Genomic DNA, 26946 nt, shown 5'->3' with positions numbered 1-26946 from the left:
TTTTTTTCCTACATTCCCAAATAGGTTAACAGACAGCTGATTCATTTTTATTATTCATTTGAAGTTACTCAAATGGTCTAACTCAGATTTGGCATGCTAACAATTCCTGTTAGAAACAAAATGAAAAAACAAACAAACAAAAAACCCCACTATTTCAAACACTTTCTCAGCTTTGACAGTCTTACCACAGGGCAAAGTTTGAATAGTAAGTAATATATATTCTCAAACTATGCTCTTATATTTCACCTTGAATGATACTGAATTTTGTCATGACAGTATCAGTGCTTTATATGGCAGCTTTCAGGATATTTACAGGTTTCCTCTCCTTTAGTTTTAAAAAAAAGGGGGGAAATATTATGATTTCTATTTTACTGCTGTATAAATAGAAATTCAGAGAAATGATCCTACATGTTCAGAGTCACAGAACTAGCTTATTGCCGAGCACAGACTCAAACCCTTGATGTCTAACTCTTGCTGCTCTTTCTACCACACCTGGTATCTGACTTCTGAAGACTTCTGATATTCTCATCACCTCATCTACCATGCCCCTGGTAGCTTTTATCTAGAAGCACTACTTTAAAAATTATTTTATTAAATAGTATTTTCCCTCTTATTAGGTGTGATGCTAGGACTGGACCTTCATCATATCCACAGACAGAACTGTAAATATACATTTAAGATTAGAACAGGGATGAGTGTTTTGAAGAATTCTTTGATGCCGTGAAAACATTTTATCTATTCTGGGGATTCGAGGCCAGAAAATGCTTCCTGAAGAAATCTGAAAGGTAAGTGACAGCTACACTGGCCAAAGGAGAATATATTCCTGGCAGAGGAAAGGGCACAAGCAAAAGATAGTGAAGGAGGGACAGACAGTGTCGAAATTGAGAAAACAAACAGGGAAAACAGATGTGAGAGGAGACAGCCCATGATATGGATTTCTGTTACCTTCCCAGGAAAATGCATTTACCTTTTTCACCTGCTGATTCAACGCATAGCGATGGGCACTCACCACACACCAGGAGCAATATAGCAAGTGCTAACAAACGCTCTGAACAGATAATGGTCCCCACTTTGAGTCATCACCGCAGCACAACAGACAGGTAATTAAGATTCAATTCTGATAGACAGATGCCAGATGCAAGGGATCTCCAAAAGACACCTAACCCAAACTGAGTGATCAGGAAAGCACCAGCCAGGACCTAAAGTAAAGTAGTGTTAGCCAGGTGAAGAGTGGGGGGTGGTGCTTTATAATCAAGGTTACACATTAGGAGAAGGTCCAAGGTAAAAAGGGAGAATGAATAAAATATAGAATAGAAGAAAAGGAAGTTAGAAAGGTGTTTGGGGATTTCAGGAAGGCAAGTGCGGGTCTCACAAGATTTATCCTACATCACCAGGACCTTTTCGTTCAGAAAAGAATCACATGGTCTTATTGTTAGAAAGTTCTCTCTGGCTGCAGAATTGAAAATGGATTAAATGGGATGGCACAGAAGGTGGCTGTGTACACAGGAAGCGATAGATACCATCAAGAGGTGATGGTGATTTCAACTACAGCAGTGACAATGAGTATTGAGAGGCAATGGATGCATGTCCTACCTGCAAGGTCATGTCTTATATCAGTTTCCTTTTTCTTAGCACATTTTCTGCCATCATCAGCCCCTTCTGATGGAAATAATTTCATTCATTACCTCTGCTGAAGAGACCACCATATTTTCCCCTAGGTAATCCCATCACCCAGCAGGTCTAGGCTACGGGAGAAGAGACATCTTCTTAGCTGAGGATTGAGTATCTGGCCCAAAGCTGGGATAAAGTCTATCTTTAAGAAATTCATGTTGCCACTCATGGGAATACAAGTTAAATACAAAGAGTAAGGTAAATAGTAAAGGAAGATGTAAGATGATGAGGAAGCCAAGACACATGGGGCATAACATTAAGTTGGAGTCTTAGAATGAAAAGCCATAGATCCCAAGTGCTGGGGGTTACTTAAGCCACTGGGACCCAGACTCATCCTCAGGCTCATGCTCTTTTCAGTTTGTTTGGCTCTTTCTCAAGTCCCATGTCTATATACTCATATAACAAGTTCCTTGATTGAGGAAATTTGAGTTAGTATCAGCTCCTTTTTATTTTTTTAATGTTTTATTTATTTTTGAGACAGACAGAGCATGAGTGGGGAGGGGCAGAGAGGGAGACACAGAATCAGAAGCAGGCTTCAGGCTCTGAACTAGCTGTCAGCACAGGGCCTGACATGGGGCTCGAACCCACTAACTGCAAGATCATGACCTGAGCCGAAGTCGGAGGCTTAACCAATTGAGCCACCCAGGCACCCCAGTATCAACTCCTTAAAACTCAATTAGTCTAACCAGTACCACCTACCATAAATCTTTTAAGATGGATCATATATCAAACATCCTCAGAAGTACAGGGACAACAGTAGTCCCCCCGACCCCCAACAAATCATTCCCAGAGAACAAGCTCTGTTTAACTGGTAGTTATCGTTAAGAGTTTTAGATTTAATGGCAGTGGCTGCTTATTCTGTATTTTCAATGAGAAATGAATGATAAAAAACAGGCAGGGGAGGGCTTCCATAGTAATAGGAGGAATTTTGATGACATTTCCTTTAAATAATGGCTTTTTCTTATGCTGGAAAGACTACAGAAGGAGTCCTCTCTGGATGAAAAAGACAACAAGTCATTTTAGAGAAGCAGGACTTTTTAAAAATTGGAATTCAATGCACATGTCTTCCTCTCCAAGTCTCCCTGTGCCGTGACAGCTGCACCTTAGTGACCAAGAATCAGCTCATCAGCTCTGGCAGCGCCAGGATCGCTGGGAGCCATTTGGGAAAGACGGCAGCCTGCAGGTCTTTGTTGTACATTGTGGGAGGGGGCGTCATGAAAATCCCCAACATAGGCATTTCAAGTATAAATACCTCCACTCAAAATTTAACTCCACCTAGTCTAAGTTTCTGTGTTAGGATCTGTAAAGTGGAGATAAGAATATTTTTCTTAGATATTGTGAGAATTAAAAAATATTACCATGCAAAAAAGCATCATGGAAGCTGGACATCCCTATATTCTTTTAATTTTTGTGATAAGAAGATATTTCTTACAGAATAAGAAAAACTAGTAGTGAAATTCACTTAGGAGTTAAGAACATGGACTCTGGGATCAGACAGACCTAACTTTGAGACCTACCTTCTAGTTCACTAACCAGGTTATATTGGACAAGTTATTTCAACTCCCAAATTTCAGTTCTAGTAGCTGTAAAATGGGATAAAAACGAACCTCACCTCATGAGCTGGTGTGATTTTAAACTACAGAAGATCAGGAGTATAAAGCATCAAGCCCTAAGATTCACACTCATTATGTACTGCAAATGTTAATAGTAGTAGCAGCCCATTAAATGGTATTTCCAATACTATTTATAAACAGAGCATCATCCCAGGTACAGCAACATCTTGGATTGCCCATTCCCAAGAAGTAACTAAAGAGCAGGAAACCTTGTATGTGATACTCATTTTTATACCAAAAAGCAAGTGGCTTCACTTAAGAAGCATACCAGTTTTCTATGTTAATTTCTTACACTAATAGCAAAAGAAAATTAAATGTAGCTTCTCCAGCCACAAATACACAGTGTCATTTAGGGAGAATTTAGGACTAGTGAACAATAATAAGGAAATATATTCTCCTAACATCAGTCAATGTTCAGTTTATTGTTTCAAGTCTTCAGATACAACCTAGAGACAAAGCTGAGATCTGGCAGGAAGAAAACACTCTTTGCTCTCATAAGCCAAGACTTACATCCTTAGAGCTGTCATGTTGACTCCTACTTAAAATATTCTTTCATTTATCCAATCATTCAACATATATTTAATGGCATAGGATCAAACATTGGCCGTTTAACAGTAAGCAAGGCACACATGGTCCCTATCGTTTGCAGTCCATTGAGTGCACAGATGACAGCAAGTACCATCCTGTGTGTGGAAGTCGGGGTAGGAGAAATCTGCTTTTGGGCTACCTAGAAAGGAAGCCCTCCCCGGTTCACAAGGTGGCAATTCCAGAATAATCAAGACACTGAACTGGTCTCCTCTCCCTATTTAATTATAATTCTCCAAGATAGAACCCAGCTTACTCATCTTTATTTTCTCCACAGAACCAGAACTAATACTGTACACAGGTACTTGGCTGCATGTGCCCAGCTGAGTGGCTCACTCAACATCTATTCCAACCTCCTGTACTTTTCTACAAGACTGGAAAGTAAAAATACTCACCAGCCTCTCTTGCTCATCTAGATATCAATGTGACTTTGTATTTGGATGTAATTGGCATCACCGAAGAGTTGTTTTAGAAATGTGTTAAATGGAGACAAAAGTAGTCGTTGAACCATCCCTTAGTGGTGTAGACCATCAGACACATGGGGCTGGAGCCAACAATTTCAGCAGTGACTTGCTGGGTTATGGCCAAGATGGGATGAAATGGGGACCAGAACTTTGAAAAGCAGCCTCCTGATCTCCTGGTATTGTAACTGTGACCGAGCTAACAGCAATTTTTATGAGATTCTTATTCTGCTGTCCTTCCCAGAGGCTCTTCCTACCTACTGCTTCTCCAGCATTTTAAACAATGTTATAGCCAACTAATTCCCTGAATGAAGTCCGTTTCTGCCCAAACCAGCAGGAACCATTTCTGTTATCTGTAACTAAATCCCCGTCTTCTGAACCAAATGGAATTTGTCAGAAATATATACTAGGCTCCATTGTTAGTAACATAAAGCACTAGAACTTAAGATGAAGCCACACATGCTGCATAAGAATAGTAAGAAGGAGCACACCAAAGCCAGTCTTAATGACTTGAATAATTCTGCTTCAGACAGTTTTTGAATGTGGTGGTCTAACAGTAATCTTGAGCCAGTCAAGGCCAACCAATGTGGCTCTGTTGCAGGTTTAAACTGACATGCCACCAAGTGGACAAGCTAACAATTTAAGGATGTGTTATGGTCTGCACAAAGGTCTGGAAAGAAATTAATGAACAGAAACATTGTAAAGAAGATGAAACCAGCATACAAGACAAGCTTCCCTTGGAAAGCTTGATTTTTTCAACTATGAAAACAATAAAACTCACCATGTAGGTTCTATACCTAATTCTTTTGGGCCTGCTTACAGATTCATTACTGATTTTTAAAAACACCTAGTTAGTTGCCCATCATGTGGTGATAATTTTGCACCCCCATATTCATTTTCTTCTCTCACCCTACACTTTCTAGATCCGTTTTATAGGCAAAGGCTGCAGCTCATGAAGGTAATTGATATACTCCTAGTCTTGTAGCCACTTGTTGGCAAAGTGAGGCTTCTCTGGCTCTCTGACACCAAGAACAAATTCCTGAATTACAAGTTACATCATACTGCCTCCTACAAAGAAATTCCTTCCAGGGAGAGCATGCATTGACCAATTGCCATTAGTATTCATGTCCTCTCACCAAGCAGTCTCTATAAAATAAACAATTGAATCTGGTTGTACAACAGCATCTTTTGAGTTGAGATAACCTGATTTTTCAGACCCCATTGACTCCCTCAAATCTGATACACCAATGAGGTAAATTTGAGTAATTGATCAGCTCAAGAACATGTGAGACCCACCAAAATGCTACCATCCTTGGGCTCCCAGCCTGGATAGCCTTTTTTGTAGCCGTGCACTGAAGGAAAAGTTCTCATTTAGACTGAGTGGAAGTGCAGGGCTGCCTCTGCCAGCAAAATAGCAGCAGTAGCAAAATGCACATACTCTTTATTTCATGTTCACCAGGTATAAATATGAAAGAATGTTAGAGCATGGGAGAAAAACACAGGAGACTCCAGACATAGACCGAACACATCTGGTGTTTACGTGAAAGCATCCAGGGAAGATGTGCAGTTTCAAGGACTGCTAGGTGTTGACAGCAGGTCTCTTCCCCAACCGGCTCCTGGGAGATTATGGGGCTCTGGATCTCACAGTGCTCTCTTGGTCAATAGCCTTGAGACTAGAATGTCACTGACGTTTCAGCAATTACCCTATTCACTTTCCCAGGGCTTACAATACATTAGCTAGAAATAACTCCACACTCTTTATATCCTTACTTTCAAAGGCCACAACCCCCTATTTCTCTTTCTCCACCCTCTGTCCTCAGGAGGCTGCTGTGGTTTATGCAGAGGGCTCTTGGGTGTTCACTGTAACGGCGACACAGATTTTGAGCTATTTTGGTAAGAGGTTTGTCCCATGTTGTCCTCACATGAAAGATTTTCCAAACGGTGTATAATTCCACAGCTCAGTTTTATCTTGACCAGTCCCTCATGTGCAGACTCCAAAAACAACAGGGAGTCTTAGCGGCTGTTTTTATGATGTAATTTCAGGGTCAACAAGAAGACATCTGCAACTCTCATAAAATTATGTCTCCATCTGCTTAATGGAGTCTAAAAAATCACAGATTTATTCCTTTAAGCTGTGGCTTCCTGCATTCCCAACATTTCAAATACCCCTAGGAAACCAGTATATTAAGCCTTTTTCAGTCATTAACATCCTACTGAGCTGGGTTTATCAGATCCTCCACCTACAGGAAGGTTTTAAAAAGTAGGAGCAGAGAGGGAAGCCTCAGAATATGAGGCTTTAAGACACAGAAGGGGTGGGGGTGGGGGCTGAGGAATGGTCTCTGTTTTCCTGGAGGCCAGCTCTAGAGGGATAGAGAGGGCAAGAGACGAATGCATGGTTACATCCTTCCACGATCTCCCCCACCCTCCTGGGTTCTGAGTAACCTCTGTTATATTTTTGGAACTAAAATAAGGAGTTCAAGTTGAGCTTCCATTGCCTACTTAATACTAGACAGCAATGTGGAAATTCAACTTTGAAATCCAAATGCCAGTTCTGCCTCTTCTTAGTTTTGTCAACTAGTATTCTCTAAATTCACTCAGTTTTCTGCCATCTTGCACCTGCTGTCACTTTTGCAGCACTGACACTGAACACTGAGCTCCCTAAGAGCAGGAATCTGCCTCACCATTGTGTCTCAGGCATCCAGAACTGGGACTGGTAGAGTCAGTGTTCAATGAGCATTTGTTGAAAAAAAAATATTTTTGTGCAACAATGACCTTCCAATGAACATTATTCAGTTCTTACCCTGTTAACCTCTCCGCAACATGTGTTCACATTTCCCCATTTCTGGAACTCCTCTTTTGGCATTCATGTCCCCATGCCTTTATGGCCAGGTAGGGGTGAAGGGACAGTGGCAGCACACTGATGAAGAGACTAGACTCTGGAGTCTCACAAGGCTCAAATTCAAGGTCTTTTACTAATTGTGTGATGCCGATAACTACTTACTTCTCCAGTCTTATTTATTCATGAAAAATATGTGGATCTCAAGAGGTTTCTTCATCAGATTATGAGAGCTGTATAAAATGATCATTGTTAACACTCAACAGTGTCATATACTTAATATACAATCAATACATAATTACATTTTAATACTTTTAAACCATTTGGCTTCTATGTATGTTCCTCATTGTTCACCTGTCACAAATATTTGTTGAGAAAACTACATATTCCTCAGAGTCTCATGTCTTGTTTTTCACTCTATCTACTCTTTTAATAGTTTATTGTCAAATTGGTTTCCATAATGCACCCAGTGCTTCTCCCCACAAGTGCCCTCCACCATGACCATCCTTTCGTCCCCTTCCTTTCGTCCCCCTCCTTCTTCAGTCCACGGTTTATTTTCAGTATTCAATAGTCTCTCATGATTTGTGTCCCTCACTCTCCCCAGCTCTCTTTCCCCCTTCCTCTCCCTATGGTCCTCTGTTAGGTTTCTCCTGTTAGACCTATGAGTGCAAACATGATATCTGTCCTTCTCTGCCTGAGTTATTTCACTTAGCATGACACCCTTGAGGTCCATCCACTTTGCTACAAATGGCCATATTTCATTCTTCCTCATTGCCATATAGTACTCCATTGTATATATATATATACCACATCTTCTTTATAAATTCTCATACACCTTATAGCCACAGTCACCTGTTCTATCTGACATCCCTGCTCCCGATCTCATTTCTGAACTCTAACAGATTCAGCTGTAAGGCTACTGCCACATCTGTCACTACACTGCTCAACTTCCTTTCCCATCTTTCCTTATGGTTTTGTACAGCAATGGGGGTGAATTCTCTCAACAAAATGTAGTGCAAGTGAACTAAGCCACCTTAAGGACTGGCCCATTCAACACCTTCCAAATGTTTTTCCATTCCTTCTCTCCTCACATCTGCCAGCTGACGCAAACCATCTAGGAGGTAGTGTGGTATCAAAAGGGAAGAAGCCGGTGTCCTTGAATGACCATGAGGAAGGCTGCCTGGCAACCAGGGGTATCTGCATTGGACTTTGCAAGAGCAAGAAGTACATTTTTCCTGAGTTAAGATGACAAGGTTTGTGGGGGTTGGGGGAGGTTGTTTATTACAGCATCTAGTGTTATTTACCTCAATTAACATACACACTTTATCTAGTGACCTGGTATGCCTTTTTATTAAGCAGCACTTCCTGCAACTCGAGCTCAACGTGCCTAGAACTGGACTCGTACCTGTCGAAATGTTTACAACATCTTACTGGCAAATAATGAGAGTAAGAGTCTCTTCCAGGACCTCCCACATCTCACCTCTCAGAATAGCACAACTTTGGTGGGTTCATCTCAGTCCTAGGTCCATCTTAATAGTTCAAGTCCTGTTCTTTCAGCAGACCAAGAAAGGCTAAGTTTCTCATGAGCAATGTCCCATTAGACCATGTTATAAGGCAAATTCATTAAGCCAGAATAAGGATTAATTTGAACTAAGAACTGCCAAGTACAATGGCTATTTGAATCACTCTCACTAGCACACTGCCTCCCTTTAGGAATACTACACGTAGTTCAGAATTAACCCAAGATGCATCTAGAATTAAAGCAACAGGAAGTTATAGGATTGGGGAGGATTAATAATACTGACCTCTGGTAGTCTGATTTATACCATCTAGTAACATTAATATGAATTACCCATCACTCATTCCTCACCAATACTTTATTGGATCTTTTAACTTCTCTGTTCCCAATATTAGTATCTTAAATCAGACTCTCATCATTTAAATCTTGACTCCAACAACTTAATCTTCTTACCTACCCTTTTATTCCATTTTAATCAATGCTCTACCAGTCGAATTTGACCTTTCTAAAATGCATATGAAATACTGTTTAAATCCATCTATATTTCTCATTAATATAAAAACTCAAAGACCATATGTGACTTTTAAGCTCTTTTGGGAGCTGTCTCCTGCCTATGTCTCCAATTGCACTTACTGCCAATTTCCCTATGCACCAGCCAGGCTAAAATTTATGCAGTTCTTTCTGAATAGGACAGGCTCTTCCTTTCTTTGTGTACAGCAGTCTCCTTGATACATAAAGAGCTTCTTCTTTCTTCCTTTCTGACTCCTTCCCATATTGGCTGAGGCACTCCTCTAAGATGCTTTCTAGTATCCTATGTATTCATCTATCATACAGATCTTAAGTTGTAAATCTCTAATACATCATTGATCTAACCTAGATCCTAGTAGACTCTAGTTTTCTTGTTTACTAATTTACCTTTCACTAAATGTTAAGCTCTGGAAGGAAAGGACTTTTCTATTATAAGTTTGTATCACTAACTCTTCACCTAATATGTAACACATAGTTACCTCGCAAGTATTTATGGAATAAATAAATGAATGAAATGAGTCAACCCTTTTTCATCAATAACCCATCTAGGTACTTCAAATATGTTATTACTTAATTCCTAGAGCAAATCAGCATTTCCCCCCCAAAAATAATTTTTATTATCCCTATTTTGTATCTGAAGAAATCATGATAAGAGTTAATCTTCCCCAGGGGCATATGGGTGGCTCAGTCGGTTAAGCGTCTGCCTTTTTTCGGGTCATGATCTCACAGTTTGTGAGTTCTAGTCCCATGTCAGGCTCTGTGCTGACAGCTTGGAGCCTGGACCCTGGAGCCTTCATCAGATTCTGTGTCTCCCTCTCTCTCTGCCCCTTCCCCACTCATGCTCTATCTCTCTAAAAAATAAAGGGTAAAAAATTTTTTAAGTTAATTTCCCCCCAAGATTCACATCTAATAAATTGAAAGGCAATTGTGAATACAGATCTGACTCTAGAAGTACACTATTTGCTGGACCTTCTTTGTACAACTGACTATAGGTTCAGAAGGAGTTCAGCTAACAATCAGTTGGCCTGGAATCAGACAAAGCTTCATCCAAGGAACGAGTTCTTTTTCTTTTTAATTTGAGAGAGAGAACATGTGAAAGTGGTAGCAGGGATTGGGCAGAGAGAGAGAGAGAGAGAGAGAGAGAGAGAGAGAGAGGGAGAATCCTAAGCAGGCTTTGCACTGTCAGTGCATTGTGTGAGTCGGGGCTCAATTGCATCACCGTGGGATCATGACTGAGCTGAAATCAAGAGTCAGGTGCTTAAATTGAGCCACCCAGGTGCCCCCAAAACAAGTTAATAATTAGGATTGGAAAATTGGAAAGGTTTAGATACATTGATAGTTCAAGATGGAATCTTTCAGACAAAGGCGGCTTACCCTGAGAAAACCATTCTCAAGTAAAGCCATGTGGATCACTACACTGTTTTCTTACTTTTTTGAGAAATAGAACTTAATCCTAGCCTCCCTCTGTGAAATTAATCTCTGGCTCTAAACAGAATGTTTTCAATTCTGAAGTCAGAAAAACAATGTAATTCTGGTTGCAGAGAAAATGATATCATTTTTATTACAAATAAGCAACTTCTGAACTATTCAATTCTAGATAAGAACAATAATATTCAATGCTTACCACAAATCGGTTATTGCATCAGCTTTCAGTGATTTTCCAGTTCAAACTGAGGGAAGATTTTTACCAACATATCATCATATTCATCTATTATGAGAATTTAGGCACTGAATTACCCTAGGAAGCTTGGGGATAAAAATAATAAAATGTTTTAAGATGTCAGAAACTTGGAATTGAGTTCAATTTTATTTTTCAGAAGTAGTTTGGGGCTATTACTGGTTTCTTGGATCATTTTTCCTCTTATGTATATGGCACTGCAGACAGGCCTGAAATAGTTCAGTTTTTCCAGGTGCTCATTCCTAAATACAAGGAGAAATCTGAAAAACTGAGCTCCCTCAGCAAAAGGCTAGATGAATGGATCTACCATGAAGGAGCTAAAGGGAACATAAGCTGGAGAAAGGCCAGGATTCATGAATACCTAAGAGCTCCTACCTGGGATGGCCATTTTCACCTACAGTGTGCCATTTTTTTAGTAAGTGAACACTGCCTCCAGAAGTAACTTGTCCAAAATTTCACAGAGAACATGGGCAGAATCAAGGTGAAAACTTGGTAATTTTGGTTGGAGGTTCAGGGAACATGTATTAATCCATCACTCCTTCCTTCCATCTAGATGCTAACCAAGAGCAGATAAACCCAAGCAACCAAGTGGGTGGGTCAAAATACATTTATAGGTATTGGCTGCTAACAAGCTAAACTGAACAACACAGTGAGGCCTCCTCTGCTCCATAAATGTAGCCTTGTAATGCCCAGGATGTAGAAGTCTCCACTCAATGAAAAGTGGGGGAAAACAGACAAACAAGGAGTACAGAGCTGACCAACCAGAAATGAGGACATCTCAACAAACAAGAAGAACCCACACTATCCTGGGTAAAGACAGGACTGACAAGGTGCCCACATTACAGTAGAATGACCCTACTTCCTGGCTTGCATGATCTATCCAGTACCTCCCCAGGAGAAGAAAAAGTGGGAGCCAAAAGTCACTGCTCACACGTCAGAGAGGAGAAGTCCTTCATGAAAGTGTAACAACAATAGAGATCAGTCATGACACTTTTCACAGTATTCAGCTCATATTCAGCTTCTGTAGATTATTTTAAGTCTGTACAAGTTCTTGTAGACTATTTCAAGACTCTTTTATGTCTTACAATTATAATTCAAACATGATAGAAACAGCATAGGAGCACCATAGCATAAGGAAAGTAATTTCCAGGAACAGTTTTCATTGTGGCATTCACACTCATTATTGTGTATGTGTGCATATGCACATGCATGTGTGTTTAGGTCTTTTTATAAATCGCATATATTACAATTATACACACTATATATTATGTAATATGATTTATAAGAATATATACTGATATGTTGGGGCCCAGTAGGCAAAAAATACTCTCAAACAATATTTGGCCTCCTGGGTCCCACATATGACTTCTGTTCATCCTATGATTTTCTCATTGCTTTGCCAAAAGGCATATACTTTTAGGCTTTGAATCAACTTGGGTCAGTCAGTGACCTTCCCTTACTTTATTTTCTGGCTCTTTGTCTGCTGATGGGAGTGAACATAATCCTCAGCCAAAAGATTTGCTTATAAAAGGATCAGCATCTTACCCTTGAATAATTGATGAAGGGCCTTAAGGAATGTATATCTCCTCATAGAATTCTTCAGGTTTATCTTATGTTTAAAACCAGACTATTAATAGGGGATTCCTCTTTTGTAATGACTTAATCCTGTTACTTACTACTGTCCTGATAAGAATGACCTTATCCGGAGCATGTCTTCAAGGACCTTGAACTATGTAACCATTAAAGAAATGATGTGATCACCCATGGTATATAAGACCCTGGCTATCTTAATAAAGTGTGGCTTTTACCAACCACCATCCACGCTGTCTGTCTCATCTGTCTTGTCTGTCTTGTCTGTCTTGTCTGTCTTGTCTGTCTTGTCTGTCTTGTCTGTCTTGTCTGTCTTGTCCGTCTTGTCCGTCTTGTCCGTCTTGTCCGTCTTGTCCATCTTCTTTTCTAGAGATATTGCACCGACACCAACCCCCTACTCAGGACCTTTCGACTGTGGTGCGTGGGTTGGTCCCCTGCACTGATAGTTATTTTTAATTTGAGGATTAAGTGCTTTTCTTCTCAAATATTACAAAAACAAAGTAATCCCACCTTACATGTATCTAAATCAATTCCTGCCTTGATTGTCCCCATGCTTTTCTCTCCAAGGAGATTGGAAACAGGTTTTTTATTTATGCTCCCCACAAAACCTAATTGGTGTTGTACCATTCATAAAATGTGGAACTGAACTAAACTACTTTAAAGTTAATATATCTGTACTCTGACTTTTTTTTGAGAGAGAGTGACAGAGTGCAAGCAGGCAGAGGGGCAGAGAGAGGGAGAGACAGAATCAGAAGCAGGCTCCAGACTGAGCTGTCAGCACAGAGCTCAATGTGGGGCTTGAACCTATGAGCCATTAGATCATGACCTGAGCCAAAGTCAGACGGTTAACCAACTGAGCCACCCAGGCACCCTGACCACTTTTTTTTTAATTTAAGTAGACTTTACATCCAATATGAAGGCCTGAACTCATGACCCTGAGATCAAGAGTTGCATGCTCCACAGACGGAGACAGCCAGGTGCCCCCCAATATACTTGTATTCTGCTTCACCAGTATTCCCACACTATCTAGCAGTGAATATTTAGTGTGAAATAAATGAAAGCTTTATTTAGTAAGAGACATAGGACCTTGAAAAGTATTTTCTTACTCATAAAGTCCATATTATTCTTCAAGGATCTGTTGCCATTTTGGCAAATACTTTAAATTTTGCATAGGGGAAATATCCCACCTCATGCCTAGTGTTTAGATTTTGTTCCTGAATATTACTAACTCACCTGATCTAAATCATACTCTTTCACCAAATCCTCTAGCTACTGACCTTACTGCCTTTTAACTATGTGCAATCTCCTCTTCCAGCTTGACACATAACACTTTTTTTTAGTAACTCTGCCTTTCATTCACCTCCTTAGCTGAAGTATTGAAAGGTATTCTTCAAAATAATTCATGGACTACTTCTGCCAGGTCTTTGGGATCACCCCCAGATCTCTGAGCTTCTCACCCAAAATAGCCTGACAAAGCTTTGTGGCCAGATTAGAAAATAGGTCCCCTGTGCTGAAGAAACCAGACACTACGTCTAAAAAATATGTGCTCATTCTTTCTTTGGCCATAGCTATATAAACATGGTCAGTTGGTCAGTTTGCCATTTTGGCAGAAGAGCTCACAGCGGCACTCAGTGCTTGCCCATACAACTATTAAATATCCAGTAATATTTCTCTACTTTTTTAATTTTTGCAATGTAGCTGTCAATGACAGTCCCACTGATCTAATAGTCATTGTAATAATCCACATAACCAGAGAAGACCACAGTCCTAAGCTATGTGTGCGTGCGTGCGTGTGTGTGTGTAGTTTTTGTGGTTGCCACTGTTATTGCTATTTTTTAGATAATTAAATTGGATTGGCTAAAGTTTAAGCCATTTGACCAAGTTCTGATTAAAATTTGCCTCAAACCCTCCCTGACAGTTTCTCAGAATGTTTCAACTTCCAAAATCCTCCCGGACAGTTTCTCAGAATTCCTGAGTGTTTCACAATCCCAAGTTCCTGTCAAGTCCTTGTCAAGTCACTGAGCTTTCTTCTTTGATACATCTGACCATGCCTCCTCTTGAGTCCTTATAAAATCAGTAACAGAATTTCTTCCTTGGTTGGAACAAGAAATGAAACTTGATAGCTAGGGAAGATATAAGTCCAAAATGTCAGTTATATTATTAATAAAGCTGATGGGGAAAAGGTCTTTACATCTATAGCAAAATGCATGTACTAATGACCTCCTCTAAAGTCCCATAGGTCCACCCACCTGGTCACTTTCACAAATCAAAAGCCACCATCCTTCCCAGATTTTCTCCAGGAGTTTTCTTTTCTTTTCTTTTCTTTTTTTAAAGTTTTTTAATGATTTATTTTTTGAGAGAGAGAGAGAGAGAGAGAGAGAGAGAGAGAGAGAGAGAGAGAGAGAGAAGGAGCGAGCATGAGCAGGGGAGGGTCAAAGAGAGAGGGAGACACAGAAACTGAAGCAGGCTCCAGGCTCTGAGCTAGCTGTCAGCACAGAGCCTGACACGGGGCTCAAACCCATGAACCATGAGATCATGACCCGAGCTGAAGCGGGATGCTCAACTGACTGAGACACCCAGGTGCCCCTATCTCTGGGAGTTTTCTACATGAAGGACCAGGAAGATCAATTCTTAAGGAAATTAAGAAGAGCACAAGACTCTATTCATTTCTTCTCCCTGTGTCACCAATCAGGAGGGTCCCTCTCCTGCCCCTGGAAAGAGCCAGAGTGTTATTCCTATACAAGTCTTTCTTCCTGGATACAGGACACAAGGGAAGTAAAGGTTTTCCCTAAAAGCCAGACATGAAACTTGACACATCCTCATCCATTTGGCAGGTTTTATTAAACCATTGGGTGGGGAAGAGGGGTGGTAAATAAAAATGGAGTTATATCACGGCAATTTTCTGGCTCCCAATACCAATTTTTAAGTATCTGCCCCATCAATAAAATTAGATGCCAAGTTTGGTTTTAAACCTACAGCAATGATTCCACTATATGTGTATCCAACTTTTATTTTTGAGAGTTGGGTATTGATGGGTTTAATTGGACAAAATCGTTTTTAATAAGTTTTGAAGTAGGCATAATAAAATCCAAAATTAAAGCCTTGAACTACCGGCCAAGGACGCTTGTACATTTTACTAACTGCAGGTGAACCAGGTCGAATCTGATGATCCAGTCTGAGAGATGCCCCATGGAAACAGTGGAGAGAGCCATTGAAAATGAGCTAAGACAAGCCCCAAATCTCTACTGTTTATGTTTGAATTTCTTCTGTTTTTACTTAAAACCAATTCTTTCAAGGCAAAATACTATATATTCAGTATTCTCGTTAAAATTATACAATACACAGAAAAATAGATTATATCACATTTTTATACTCTGGGATTTTCTTAGGCAAGAAAATGACTACTCCTGTAGTCTGGGGGGAGGAGGGAATCTAGTAATTAGCTAAAGAAGGTACCTGATCCCCAATCTCATAAATTCACATATGTGCTTTAATTAAAATTTTCTTCTAGAAATTTTAGGCATATAATTCTTCAAAGCACCCCTGAAGGCTGAGTGAGGGTTACTAATATTCTCCTTTGGGTTCTCAGTCACAAATGTCCATAAAGGGCCTACTGGTGCACAGGGAAAGAAAATGGTCATAAAATGAAAAAGAAAAGTATTATCAATATTCTGAAAGCGATTTTAGTGAGAAAAATAATGAGGGGACTCCATGGGCAAAAGTCTAGTTACAAAAATTAGGTTTAAAAATATGTATAGTTTTAAGAACTATAAAGCTATTTTAACTGGTTATGATGTGTTAATAATGCCTTCTACTCCCCTAAAAGATGTTCATAATCTAATCCCCCCAAACACTTTGAATAGATACAACACAATGCAAAAACAAAAACAACATTTCGCTATTATAATCAAAGTTAGAAACCCTAAAATAGGGAGACTCTCCTAAATTGTCTAGGTGGGTCCAATCTAATTACATGAGCTTTCAAAACAGAGAACATTCTTTGACTAGAGTCAGAGGTATAGTGAAAGATGGCAGAAACATGTGGCAGATAGGAAATTTGGATAGTTCAAATAGAAGAGGAACTCAGGACAGAAATTCAGAGCATGAAAAGGGCACATTCGACCACTGCTAGCTTTGAAGATGCAGGGAGAGAACCATGAGCAAAGGAACAAGTGGCCTCTAGAAACTAAAGAGGACTCCCAGCCAACAGCCAGCAAGAAAATGGGACTTCATTCAACAACCACAGCCACTGATTCCTGCCAACAACTCCAATAAGCATGGAAATGGCATCTCCCCAAACATCGGATAAGTGTTCAGTTCAGCAAATTCTTTAACTTCTGTTTTAAGGGACTTGAAACTAGCCATGTTTTGAAAAAAGTAAAGTCAATTTAAGGAATAGTGGACTCAATTTCTGTTAGCATTTCCTTTGTAGTTAGTTTAATAATATCTGCCCAAAATTCATGTCTACCTATAGCCTCAGAATGGGATATTAGTTGCAAATAGGATCCTTATAGATGTAATGGGAAGGATACAGATGAAATCAAACTAATTTAGAGTAGTCCCAGAATCCAACCGAGTGTCCTTGTAAAAGACAGTAAAAGACACAGAGATGACCATGTGACAATACAAGCAGAGATTGGAGTTAAGCTGACACAAGCCCTGGATTGCCAAGAGCCACTAAAAGCCAGAAGATGCAAGGAAACACTCTGCCTTTCATCTTTCAGAGGGAGCATAGCCCTGCCAACACCTGAATTTCAGACTTCGGACCTCTGGAACAGTAAGAATCAATTGTTTCCTATCATCAAGCTTGCAGTAATTGGAAATGCAGCCCTAGGAAACTAATACACCCTTAAAAAAAAAAAAACTAACAATAACAACAACAGAAGTATCCTAATAATTTGTCCTACGTTCCCTTAGTTTTCCACATTCAGCCTCCCTGATATGAAAATGCTGGTGTTGAGTGTATGCTTTTCTACATTTCTGTTTCAAACAAGTTGCTGAAAGAATGGAATTAAACACCTGACCCATGGCTCTTTTTTGGCAAATTGCTGAAAAAAAAGACTAAGGAGTAACTCTTCCCCATCCTCTAGTGTTTATGGTCCTGTAGGGAGTCATCTTCAGTTTCTGTGTAGTTCTGCATTTCCAGGAGAACACCACTGATTGGGTAGGCTGAGCTCATGCTGTCCTTGAAAACTCATCTAGACAACGGTGGGAGGGCTGAACAAGGGTTGCTTAGGTCGTGGATTTATCAGCAGCTCGGTCTCTAGAATTTGTCTGGCACTTCTTTCATCATTTATAGGTCTTAATAAAATTTAATTTTGTTTATAGGTTGTTCACCTAATTTTGTTGAATTACCTTTCTGTATTTTTCTGCAGTCTACTGAGTTTATTTAGAACACCTATTTTCAATTCATTAGATACATCACCCATCTTGCTGTCCTTGGGTTCAATTGCTGGAGGATGACCATAATCTTTTGGTGATGTCATATTCCTTTCAATTTTCATGTTCCTCCAAGTTGTGTTGGCATCTGTGCATTTTAAGCAGTCACCTCCTTTAGTTTTTACTAACTGCTTTTGGAAAAGAGATACTTTATGTCAGCCTTATCAGGATTCTGAGACTATCTCAGATCTTCTATGAGTACATATGTTCCACATTTTCTGCTACTTTGTGGGGCAGAATTGTTAAACCTGTATGCCCTCCATGGATGCTAAAATACACCAATCCATAGGCAAAAGAGCTTCTCTTTTGTTTTCCAAAAGTTGGTCTGAAGCCCAACTTGTTTGCATTGTCACCCTGGCCTAGAGTGAGGTGGGCTTTCTGTGTATGCTCAATAGCCACATGCCAAAGCTCACTTTCACCGTTGCCCTTGGGACCATGCACAGGGAAATAGTCACAGAATGGGGATAAAGCACATGGTGAAGCTCATTGGCAATGTCATGGTCGAATCTGGCATGTAGTTGGTAGGATTTTAATGTCTTCTGAGGATCCCATCTATCACTCTCCAAGCCCCTTCCTTCCCCCTAGTCACAAAGCTCATGCTGGAGTACTCTGGATGCAAGGAGAGGGACACAACTCCCTTTAGCAGCATCCTGTACAGATGGGGAAGCTGGGTACTCAAAGTGATCACATATTTGATTTCCCCTGTGGGAGAAATCATGGGCAGAGGAAGAGCTCTTTTGGCCCTAAGTTGTGCTGCCCTGGGGGAGGGGTGTGGGTCAAGTCAGAAATGTTCCTCTCACTGCACCCCAACTTCTATCTTTTACTCTCATGGGGTGCTGGAACTTCTCTGGAAACCATGAGTGATTATTTTAGAATGAGGTTTTCCAGGGGCATCTGCACCACAGACAACGGTGCCTGGAACTGGCAGAGCCGACATCTATGTCCATGGTCTGTCTATTATCGAAATGTCCAAATGTTCCAGTAGTCAAGAATCCTCTTGGTCCTTGGGTATTTGGTGCTGAATCCCACCGCTCCCTCAAAGTCACAGCTGTCCATGAACGGATGCCAAGTTTTTGTTCAGAGTTTTCAAAAACGAAGGCTCTCATATGCTGCCATGATACTGACACTCCTTCATAAATATTTCACGTGCCAATTTGTAAATCTAATCCAGACATATTTTTAGTTACCTTTAATCACCAAATTAGATTCATTCAAGAAATGTAAAAGATCAGTTTTAGAAAATCTTATTCCTATCAAAAGGCAATGGTGAAAAATGGTATCATCAGCTTTTTTGTGGTCTAAAGGGATTTGGAAAAAAACAATGACCACTGATGAACTCTACAGAACAATAGAGGTGGAGATTCCCTATAGCTCACACCACTGCCTATCAACAGTCATTTTTCCCCCACACCCTTTTGTCTGTAATAGGTTTGACACTAATTGGGTTCAGTTCTTTGCCCTTGTATTTGCTCATAGAATGTGACCACACCCTCCTTAGTTTCAGAGAATAAATCATAATCAGCAATCATAGTGATTGCCATGAGTGACTTTGTATGTGAACATTTAACAATATCTTGGACGATGATACATAATCCAGTGTAGATTTAGGGGAAAGTCTCTCTCATTAACTAAAAATTTATATGGAAAAAGAAACCCACTCTTTCTTATTACCAGAGATACTTGAGGCTTTATGTGATAACTGAAATTACAATAGCCATCTTGTCACCATCAGGCATGACATCCCAACAAACTCAAGATGACAGAACAGATGAAACATGTACACTTAATGACTGAATGGAGTCACCAAATTCATTCTACAACTCTGCCTTTCAATGTATTATGTGAGATGACAACTTCTCCTAATTTTTCATGAGAATTTTAGTGAGACTTTTATTATTTATGTTGTCATAACTAATACAAATCTCAATACAGTTCAGGATAAAAACAAAATGCAAAATACTAAAAGTGTTCCTATTAAATTTGGAAGCAACATAAGTCTACCTGATATTTAATTTTATCTCACAATGTTTTTTAAGAATTAAGCAAAAGAAATCATAAATAATTCTTTACAGATGAGGAAGTAGACTACTGGAAAATTTTAAACTACTGAGCCGTGAAACAATTAGAAAAAATATGTCATACTATATTTAGCTACAAATGTATACAAATGACAAATCATTTGAATAATTTAAAACAAAAATACTATTAACAAATCAACTAAAACAATGAAAACTCCCAGAAATCAACTCTATATCTGAAAAAAAATCAGTAAATTGTAATCAAGGTCACAACAGCTTGATTAGAAAAATATATGCTCGCTCTTTAAGAGTTCAATTCCACATAAATGGTATACACTCATCAAAACACCCAAAGAGTATTTTTGAAATAACAAGATTATTCTAAGGTTTAGCTGAAAGAATCAGCATAGGAGAATGGCTGAAAAATTCTAGAAGTGTCAGGAAGAAAAAGTTACTCTATATTCAAACAGGTGATAAATCTACAGTAACTTAAAGAGTGTGGTGGCAAAAGCATAGAGATGGACAAGTAAGTGACACAAGAAAAGATCTTTAATGAGACCAAGAGAATTAGGAGATATGAGTATTTAATAAAATTGGCAGTTCGGGATGATTGGATTAATCAATGAATTGTTTCCAGTCTAATAGTACACCACTCTGAAAAACAAAGCTGGATCTCTATATTAGTATATAAAAATATGTCCTAAGGAGTAATAAATTTAAATGTAAACATTAAATGTAATTTTTCCAGTTTCAGATCACGGAGTCAATTTTTAACACCTAAGTGCTCTTACAAACACAAAAGGGACAAGCCATTGTACCCAGGAAGGGGGTGGTCATTCTAACAGCCACATGGTTAAAGGGATGAATGCTTACTGTTTCACAGTAGACCAGGAAGACAACCAGTCTTTGGGGTTGGAGTTAAGCCTAGATTCCCTGCCAGTCCTCAGCTGACACAGACAGCAAAAATTGGATAAAACCGTGAAAAGTGGATCAGTCACCCAGCAATAAATGAATGTGAACAGAGCAATTACCTCATTTGGGAATAAAATGCAATCTTCAAGATTACTACAGAAACCTCAAGTAAGAAAGACACTCAAGGCTAGTTGAAGTTAAGGCTTTCAAGACCATTCCAAGTTCTTGTGACATGCTGACAATAACTTCCCATGAAGATAAACTTAAATCTTACAATCATCAAGCAGCAGGGGAAAAGCACTATGAAAATCAAGTAATATTCTCCCAACATCAAAGAACTTACTACTCAAGGAAATCAAAATAGAAAACTCGAAAAGCTTTAATTAGTTTTAACATTTTTAATTAAAATAGTCAATGGGAACAAAATGAAAAAGGACAGAAGGCTAATGAAAACAGAGACAATAAAATGAGTGGTTGGTTATTTTAAGAGGACCCATTAAAAATTTTAGAAATGAGTACTTTTAAACCCAAGTTTAACCATCAGTAAAAGGATACATATCCATTCAATAACAAGTTAACAAGTTCATGAATTGTTGAGTCAAAGTGAGGCCTTTCACAAAATAGAATAGAGTCAAAGTGAGGCGCTTCACAAAATAGAATAAAGAGATTTTTTTTTAACCAGGGTGGGAGGAGAATCAAGAAATACAAGTGAATAGGACCAACTGTTCTAATATAAATAATAAGACTTTCAGGAGACAGTAGAAATGGTGATAGACAATGTTTAGAGAAAAGTACTGAGAATTCCCACTAATGAAGAGGCACAACTCCTAAATATTTAAAAAGATTGAGACTACCAAGAACTAATGCTTTAATTTTATACATAGACCCATTACAGTGAAACCTTTGAAATAGAGTATCATAAAAACAACTACAAAGTAAAAACAGATTGCTACAAAGAAGAGCAGTCACATTAATATTAGCTTTATCACCAGCAATATCAGATGTCAAAAAGTAATGGATAAGTTTATCTTCAAGATGGTGAGCAAAAATAACTCGGACTGTTGAACTCTTTATCCATGTAAATGACCATTCAAGAATGAGAAATGAACAGGTTTGAAGACTGAAAAATTCATAGTTTATCTTCTGCAAACCCCAATGATTAACTAAAGAATATATTCAACAAGAACAATATGCTTAGAAGCAGAATGAAAAATAAAAACATGTAACAAAACCTGTATCATCTGTGGCAAAATTGGAATAAGATATAAAATAAAGGATATTTTCACAGGTATAATAGCAGGTCAGTGTAGAATTTTTTAAATGGATTAACATGGAAATTGCTGTTACTTCTCTTTGACTTAGCTCTCCAAACTGAAGATTCTGTCTTACTCAGAATAAAATTAACTTAAGACATTATTAGAAAACATTTTAAAAATAGTTCTTAGTGAGATGAGCCCATGCCCATGCTGCTCAGATCTCCCAGATGGACACTGAAAACAACTTTTGATGGTTTAGGGTCACTCTTATTTGACCCCAGCAAATGAGCTTTGACTTTTAGGCACCTGTATGAAGAGCCCTGGGTTCAGCTTGTCAGAGCCTACAAAGACTCTCCTCTTGCTCTAGGATTATTCAACTGAAATAGTGGAGAAGTAGGGAGATCCATACTTCCTGCCCTCATCTCTCAAACAATGAAGGGATGAAGCCAAAGGACTCTGAACACCAAGAGTCTGGAAAGAAAAGAGACAGTCTACTAAGAAGACAGCCTCATAGGGCTACCTCAAGGAACAAACCAAAGCATACGTGGTAGAGACACCAAAACATCATTACGAGCAGGGAAAAAAAGAACCAAAGTCACATGAAGAAAGACCAAGGGACACCATTAAAAGAACACTTCCAGAATGGCCAGGCCCTGGACATTCTATGAACCTCCTTTAATATAGCAGTACTCAGGGGCACCTGGGTGGCTCAGTTGGTTGAGGGTCCAACTTCGGCACAGGTCATGGTGTCATGGTTCGTGGGTTTGAGCCCCGTGTCGGGCTCTGTGCTGACTGCTATCTCAGAGCCTGGAGCCTGCTTCAGATTCTGTGTCTCCCTTCCCCCTCATCCCACTATCCCCCTGTTCATGCTCTGTCTCTCAAAAATAAATAAATGTAAGAAAATTAATATAGCAGTACTCAGAGATGCAGAAAACATAACAAGCCCTTAAAACTTACAAGAGACAGGAGGAGGCAAGATGGCGGAAAAGAAGGGAGCTCTGTAAACTTCATCCACCCTATCTATTGAACTGAGAAGGACATTACTATTATCTGCAAGAGTGGGAGGAGAAAATACAGACTCCAGAAAGAAGACAACCTCAAAGATGCCTGAGTGAGTCCGAACTGGGGAGATTGGAAAACGGGCCAGCCCAAGAAGGGCAGGGGAGGTGGGAGCCCCAGTCCAACACAGGGAAAGCACACAGAGCCCCTGACAAAGGGAAGAGAAAGAGAAACTGAACACGTTCATAGTACTATCTCTAGAGAAGAGATAAAGAACTTAACCCGGAGGGAGAGAAAAACTCTCACCCCATGTATAACTGCTGAGCCCAGGGATTGGCAGGGAGTTGCAGTGGCAGCTGCAGGAGGCCTGGGAGCCGAGGCTAGAATCCCAGCAGCACCAAGAGAAACTGCTCCCTCCCACTATGTGATCCACGCTGCGGGCTGGGAGTTGGCAGCCATGGTTGCAGGGGTGCGCACTTCGCCTCCTGCAGTGCACCTCGCCTCTGGCAGCCACAGTGCAAATCCCTGCCAGCACCAAGAGAAACTTCTCCCTCCCCTTGTGAGATCCTGGCTAAGAAGCCAGCCGCCAAAGCGAGTACATCTCATCTGTGGTAGCATAAAAGTGCATGGACTGGGATTTTGAAGTGAGGCGGGCCTAGAAAATCAGCTTTGCTCACCAGTGGTACAAGAGATCGCACTCATAAGGGTGGCCTGCAGCACTTAGTTCCAGTGGAGCTTGGGGTCTGCCCTCTTAGTTACTCTTCGCAACCACCAAGGCGGGGCCTCCAAGAGCAGTCCATGAGACCTACCTACACCAAACCACGCCTCTCCACGAGGGGGAGCTGCTGCTTTTTTTGTACTTATTTTTTACTATTATTACTTTTTTTACTCTTTAAAAAAATTTTTTTACTCTTTATTTTCCTTTTTCCTTCCTCCCTCTTTTTTTTTTTTTTATCTTTTGCAATCCAGATATATTCTCCTGTATCTTATCCTGATCTCTCCCCTCAACTGGTTATACACGTTTAGACTGTCCATTGTCCTTTGTTGTTTCTGCCCCCCTTTATTTTTGTGGTCTCTTCTTTCCTTTTCTTTCCTCTCCCTTCCTTTTCTTTTTTTCCTTTCCACTTTTAATTTGTTTGTTTGATTTGTCTGTGCATTTGTGTGCTTTTGTTCCCTGTGTGTTCATCTGTCTGTTTTCCTTTTCAGGGCTACCCCAAGAAACAAGCCAAAGTACGCATGATGGAGAGTCCCAAATATCGCTGAGTAGGGAAATGAAATATCCAAAGGCACAACAAGAGAAACTGAGAGATACCATTAAAAGAATACTTCCTGAAACGACAGGCCCTGGACAGTCAATAAGCCTCTTTAATAGAGCAATACTAACAGGCGCACAGTGCAGAATGAGCTTTTAAAACTGACAAGAGACAGAAAGCTAGCCAAAATGACCAAAGGAGAGAACTCTCCTCTAAAGAAATTCCAGGAAGAAGTTGCAGCCACAGAATTGCGCAAAACAGATCTAAGCAACATAACTGAACAAGAATTTAGAACAATGGTCATAAAATTAACCACTGGGCTTGAAAAAAGCATCAGAGAAGCTACCGATACAATGACTAGGGCTTTCAAAATAGCTGTGACGAGTTAAAAAAGGCAATACATGATATGAATAATAAAATGGAGGCGGCCACTGCACAGATTGAAGAGGCAGAGAGGAGAATAGGTGAACTAGAAGACACAATTATAGAAAAAGAAGAAGCTAAGAAAAAAAGAGAGAAATTGATCCAGGAGCATGAAAGGAGAATTCGAGACTTAAGTGATACAACCAAACAGAACTGTATCGATATCATAGTAATTCATGAAGACGAAAAAAGAGAAAAAGGTCCTGAGGGGGTGCTAGACCAAATTATAACTGAGAATTCCCCAATCTGGGGAAAGAAATAGACATTCAAATTCAAGAGGCACAAAGAACTCCCTTAAGACGAAACTTGAATCAACCTTCACCACTAAATATCATAGTGAAACTGGCAAAATATAAAGATAAACAGAGAATTCTGAAAGCAGCTAGGGATAAAAGAGCCCTAACACACAAAGGGAAACCTATCAGAGTGGTTACAGACCTATCTAATCAAACTTGGCAGGCCAGGAAGGAATGGCAGGAAATCTTCAATGTGATGAACAGAAAAAATATGTAGCCAAGAATCCTTTATCCAGCAAGCCTCTCATTCAAAATAGGAGAGAAAAAGGTGTTCCCAAATAAACAAAAATTGAGGGAATTCATCACCAGAAAACCACCCTACTAGAAATCCTAAGAGGGACTCTATGAGGGAAATGTTGCAAAGAATACAAGGTGCCAGAGACACCACTATAAAAATGAACTCTACAGAGAACACAATGAATCTAAACCCACTTTTTCAATAAGAACACTGAATGTAAATGGACTGAATGCTCCAACCAAACGACACAGGGTAGTAGAATGGATTAAAAAAAAAAAACAATATCCATCTATTTGCTATTTACAAGAGACTCATTTTAGACCTGAAGACACCTTCAGATTGAAAGTATAGGGATAGAGAAATATCTATCATGTGACTGGAAGCCAAAAAGAAAGCCAGAGTAGCCATACTTTAAAGGCCAGTTTGTCTGATATAAGGAAAGGCAGTAACAAAAGATGAAGAGGGACAGTACATAATAATTATAGGATCTCTCCATCAGGAAGAGCTAACAATTATCAACATCTATGAGCCAAATTTGGGAGCGCCCAAATACATAAAACAATCACAGGAAGCCATCAAAACCCTAGAGGATAAAGTAGGAAACAACCTCCTTGACCTCAACCACAGTAATTTCCTACTCGATACATCCCAAAAGGCAAGGGAATCAAGAGCAAAAATGAACTATTGGGAGTTTATCAAGATAAAAAGCCTCTGCATGGCAAAGGAAACAATCAACAACACTAATAGGGAACCAATGGAATGGGAAAAGATAGTTGCAGATTACATATCAGATAAATGGTTAGTATCTAAAAATCTACAAGAAACTCACCAACTCCACACCTGAAAAAAAAATAATCCATTGAAGAAATGGGCTGAGGATATGATCAGACACTTCTACAAAGAGGACATCCAGTTGGCTAACAGACACAAGAAACAATGCTGAATATCTCTCATCATCAGGGAAATACAAATCAAAACCACACTGAGATACCACCTCACGTTGGTCAGAGTGACTAAAATGAACAAATAAAGAGGCTATAGATGCTGGCGAGGGTGTGGAGAAACAGGCACCCTCTTAACACTGTTGGTGGGAATGAAAACTGGTACAGCTGCTCTGGAAAACAGTGTGGTGGTTCCTCAAAAAAAAAAATTAACAATAGTACTCCCCTATGACCCAGAAATAGTACTGCTAGGAATCTACCCAAAGAATACAGCAGTGTTGATGCATAGAGGCACATGTACCCCAATGTTCATAGCAGCACTTTCACCAATAGCCAAATCATGGAAAGAGCCTAAATGTCCATCAACTGACGAATGGATTAAGAAGATGTCCTCACGACAGTCAGAGTGGCTAAAATGAACAAATCAAGAGACTATGGATGTTGGCAAGGGTGTGGAGAGATGGGCACCCTCCTACACTGTTGGTGGCAATGTAAACTGGTGCAGCTGCTCTGGAAAACCGTGTGGAGGTTCCTCAAAAAACTATCCATAGAACTCCCTTATGACCCAGCAATTGCACTGCTAGGGATTTACCCAGGGGATACAGAAGTGCTGATGCATAGGAGCACATGTACCCCAATGTTCATAGCAGCAATGTCAACAATAGCCAAAACATGGAAAGAGCCTAAATG

Source organism: Suricata suricatta, chromosome 11 (assembly GCF_006229205.1).
Source record: "Suricata suricatta isolate VVHF042 chromosome 11, meerkat_22Aug2017_6uvM2_HiC, whole genome shotgun sequence".
NCBI lineage: Eukaryota > Metazoa > Chordata > Mammalia > Carnivora > Herpestidae > Suricata > Suricata suricatta.
This window is presented reverse-complemented; position numbering follows the sequence as displayed.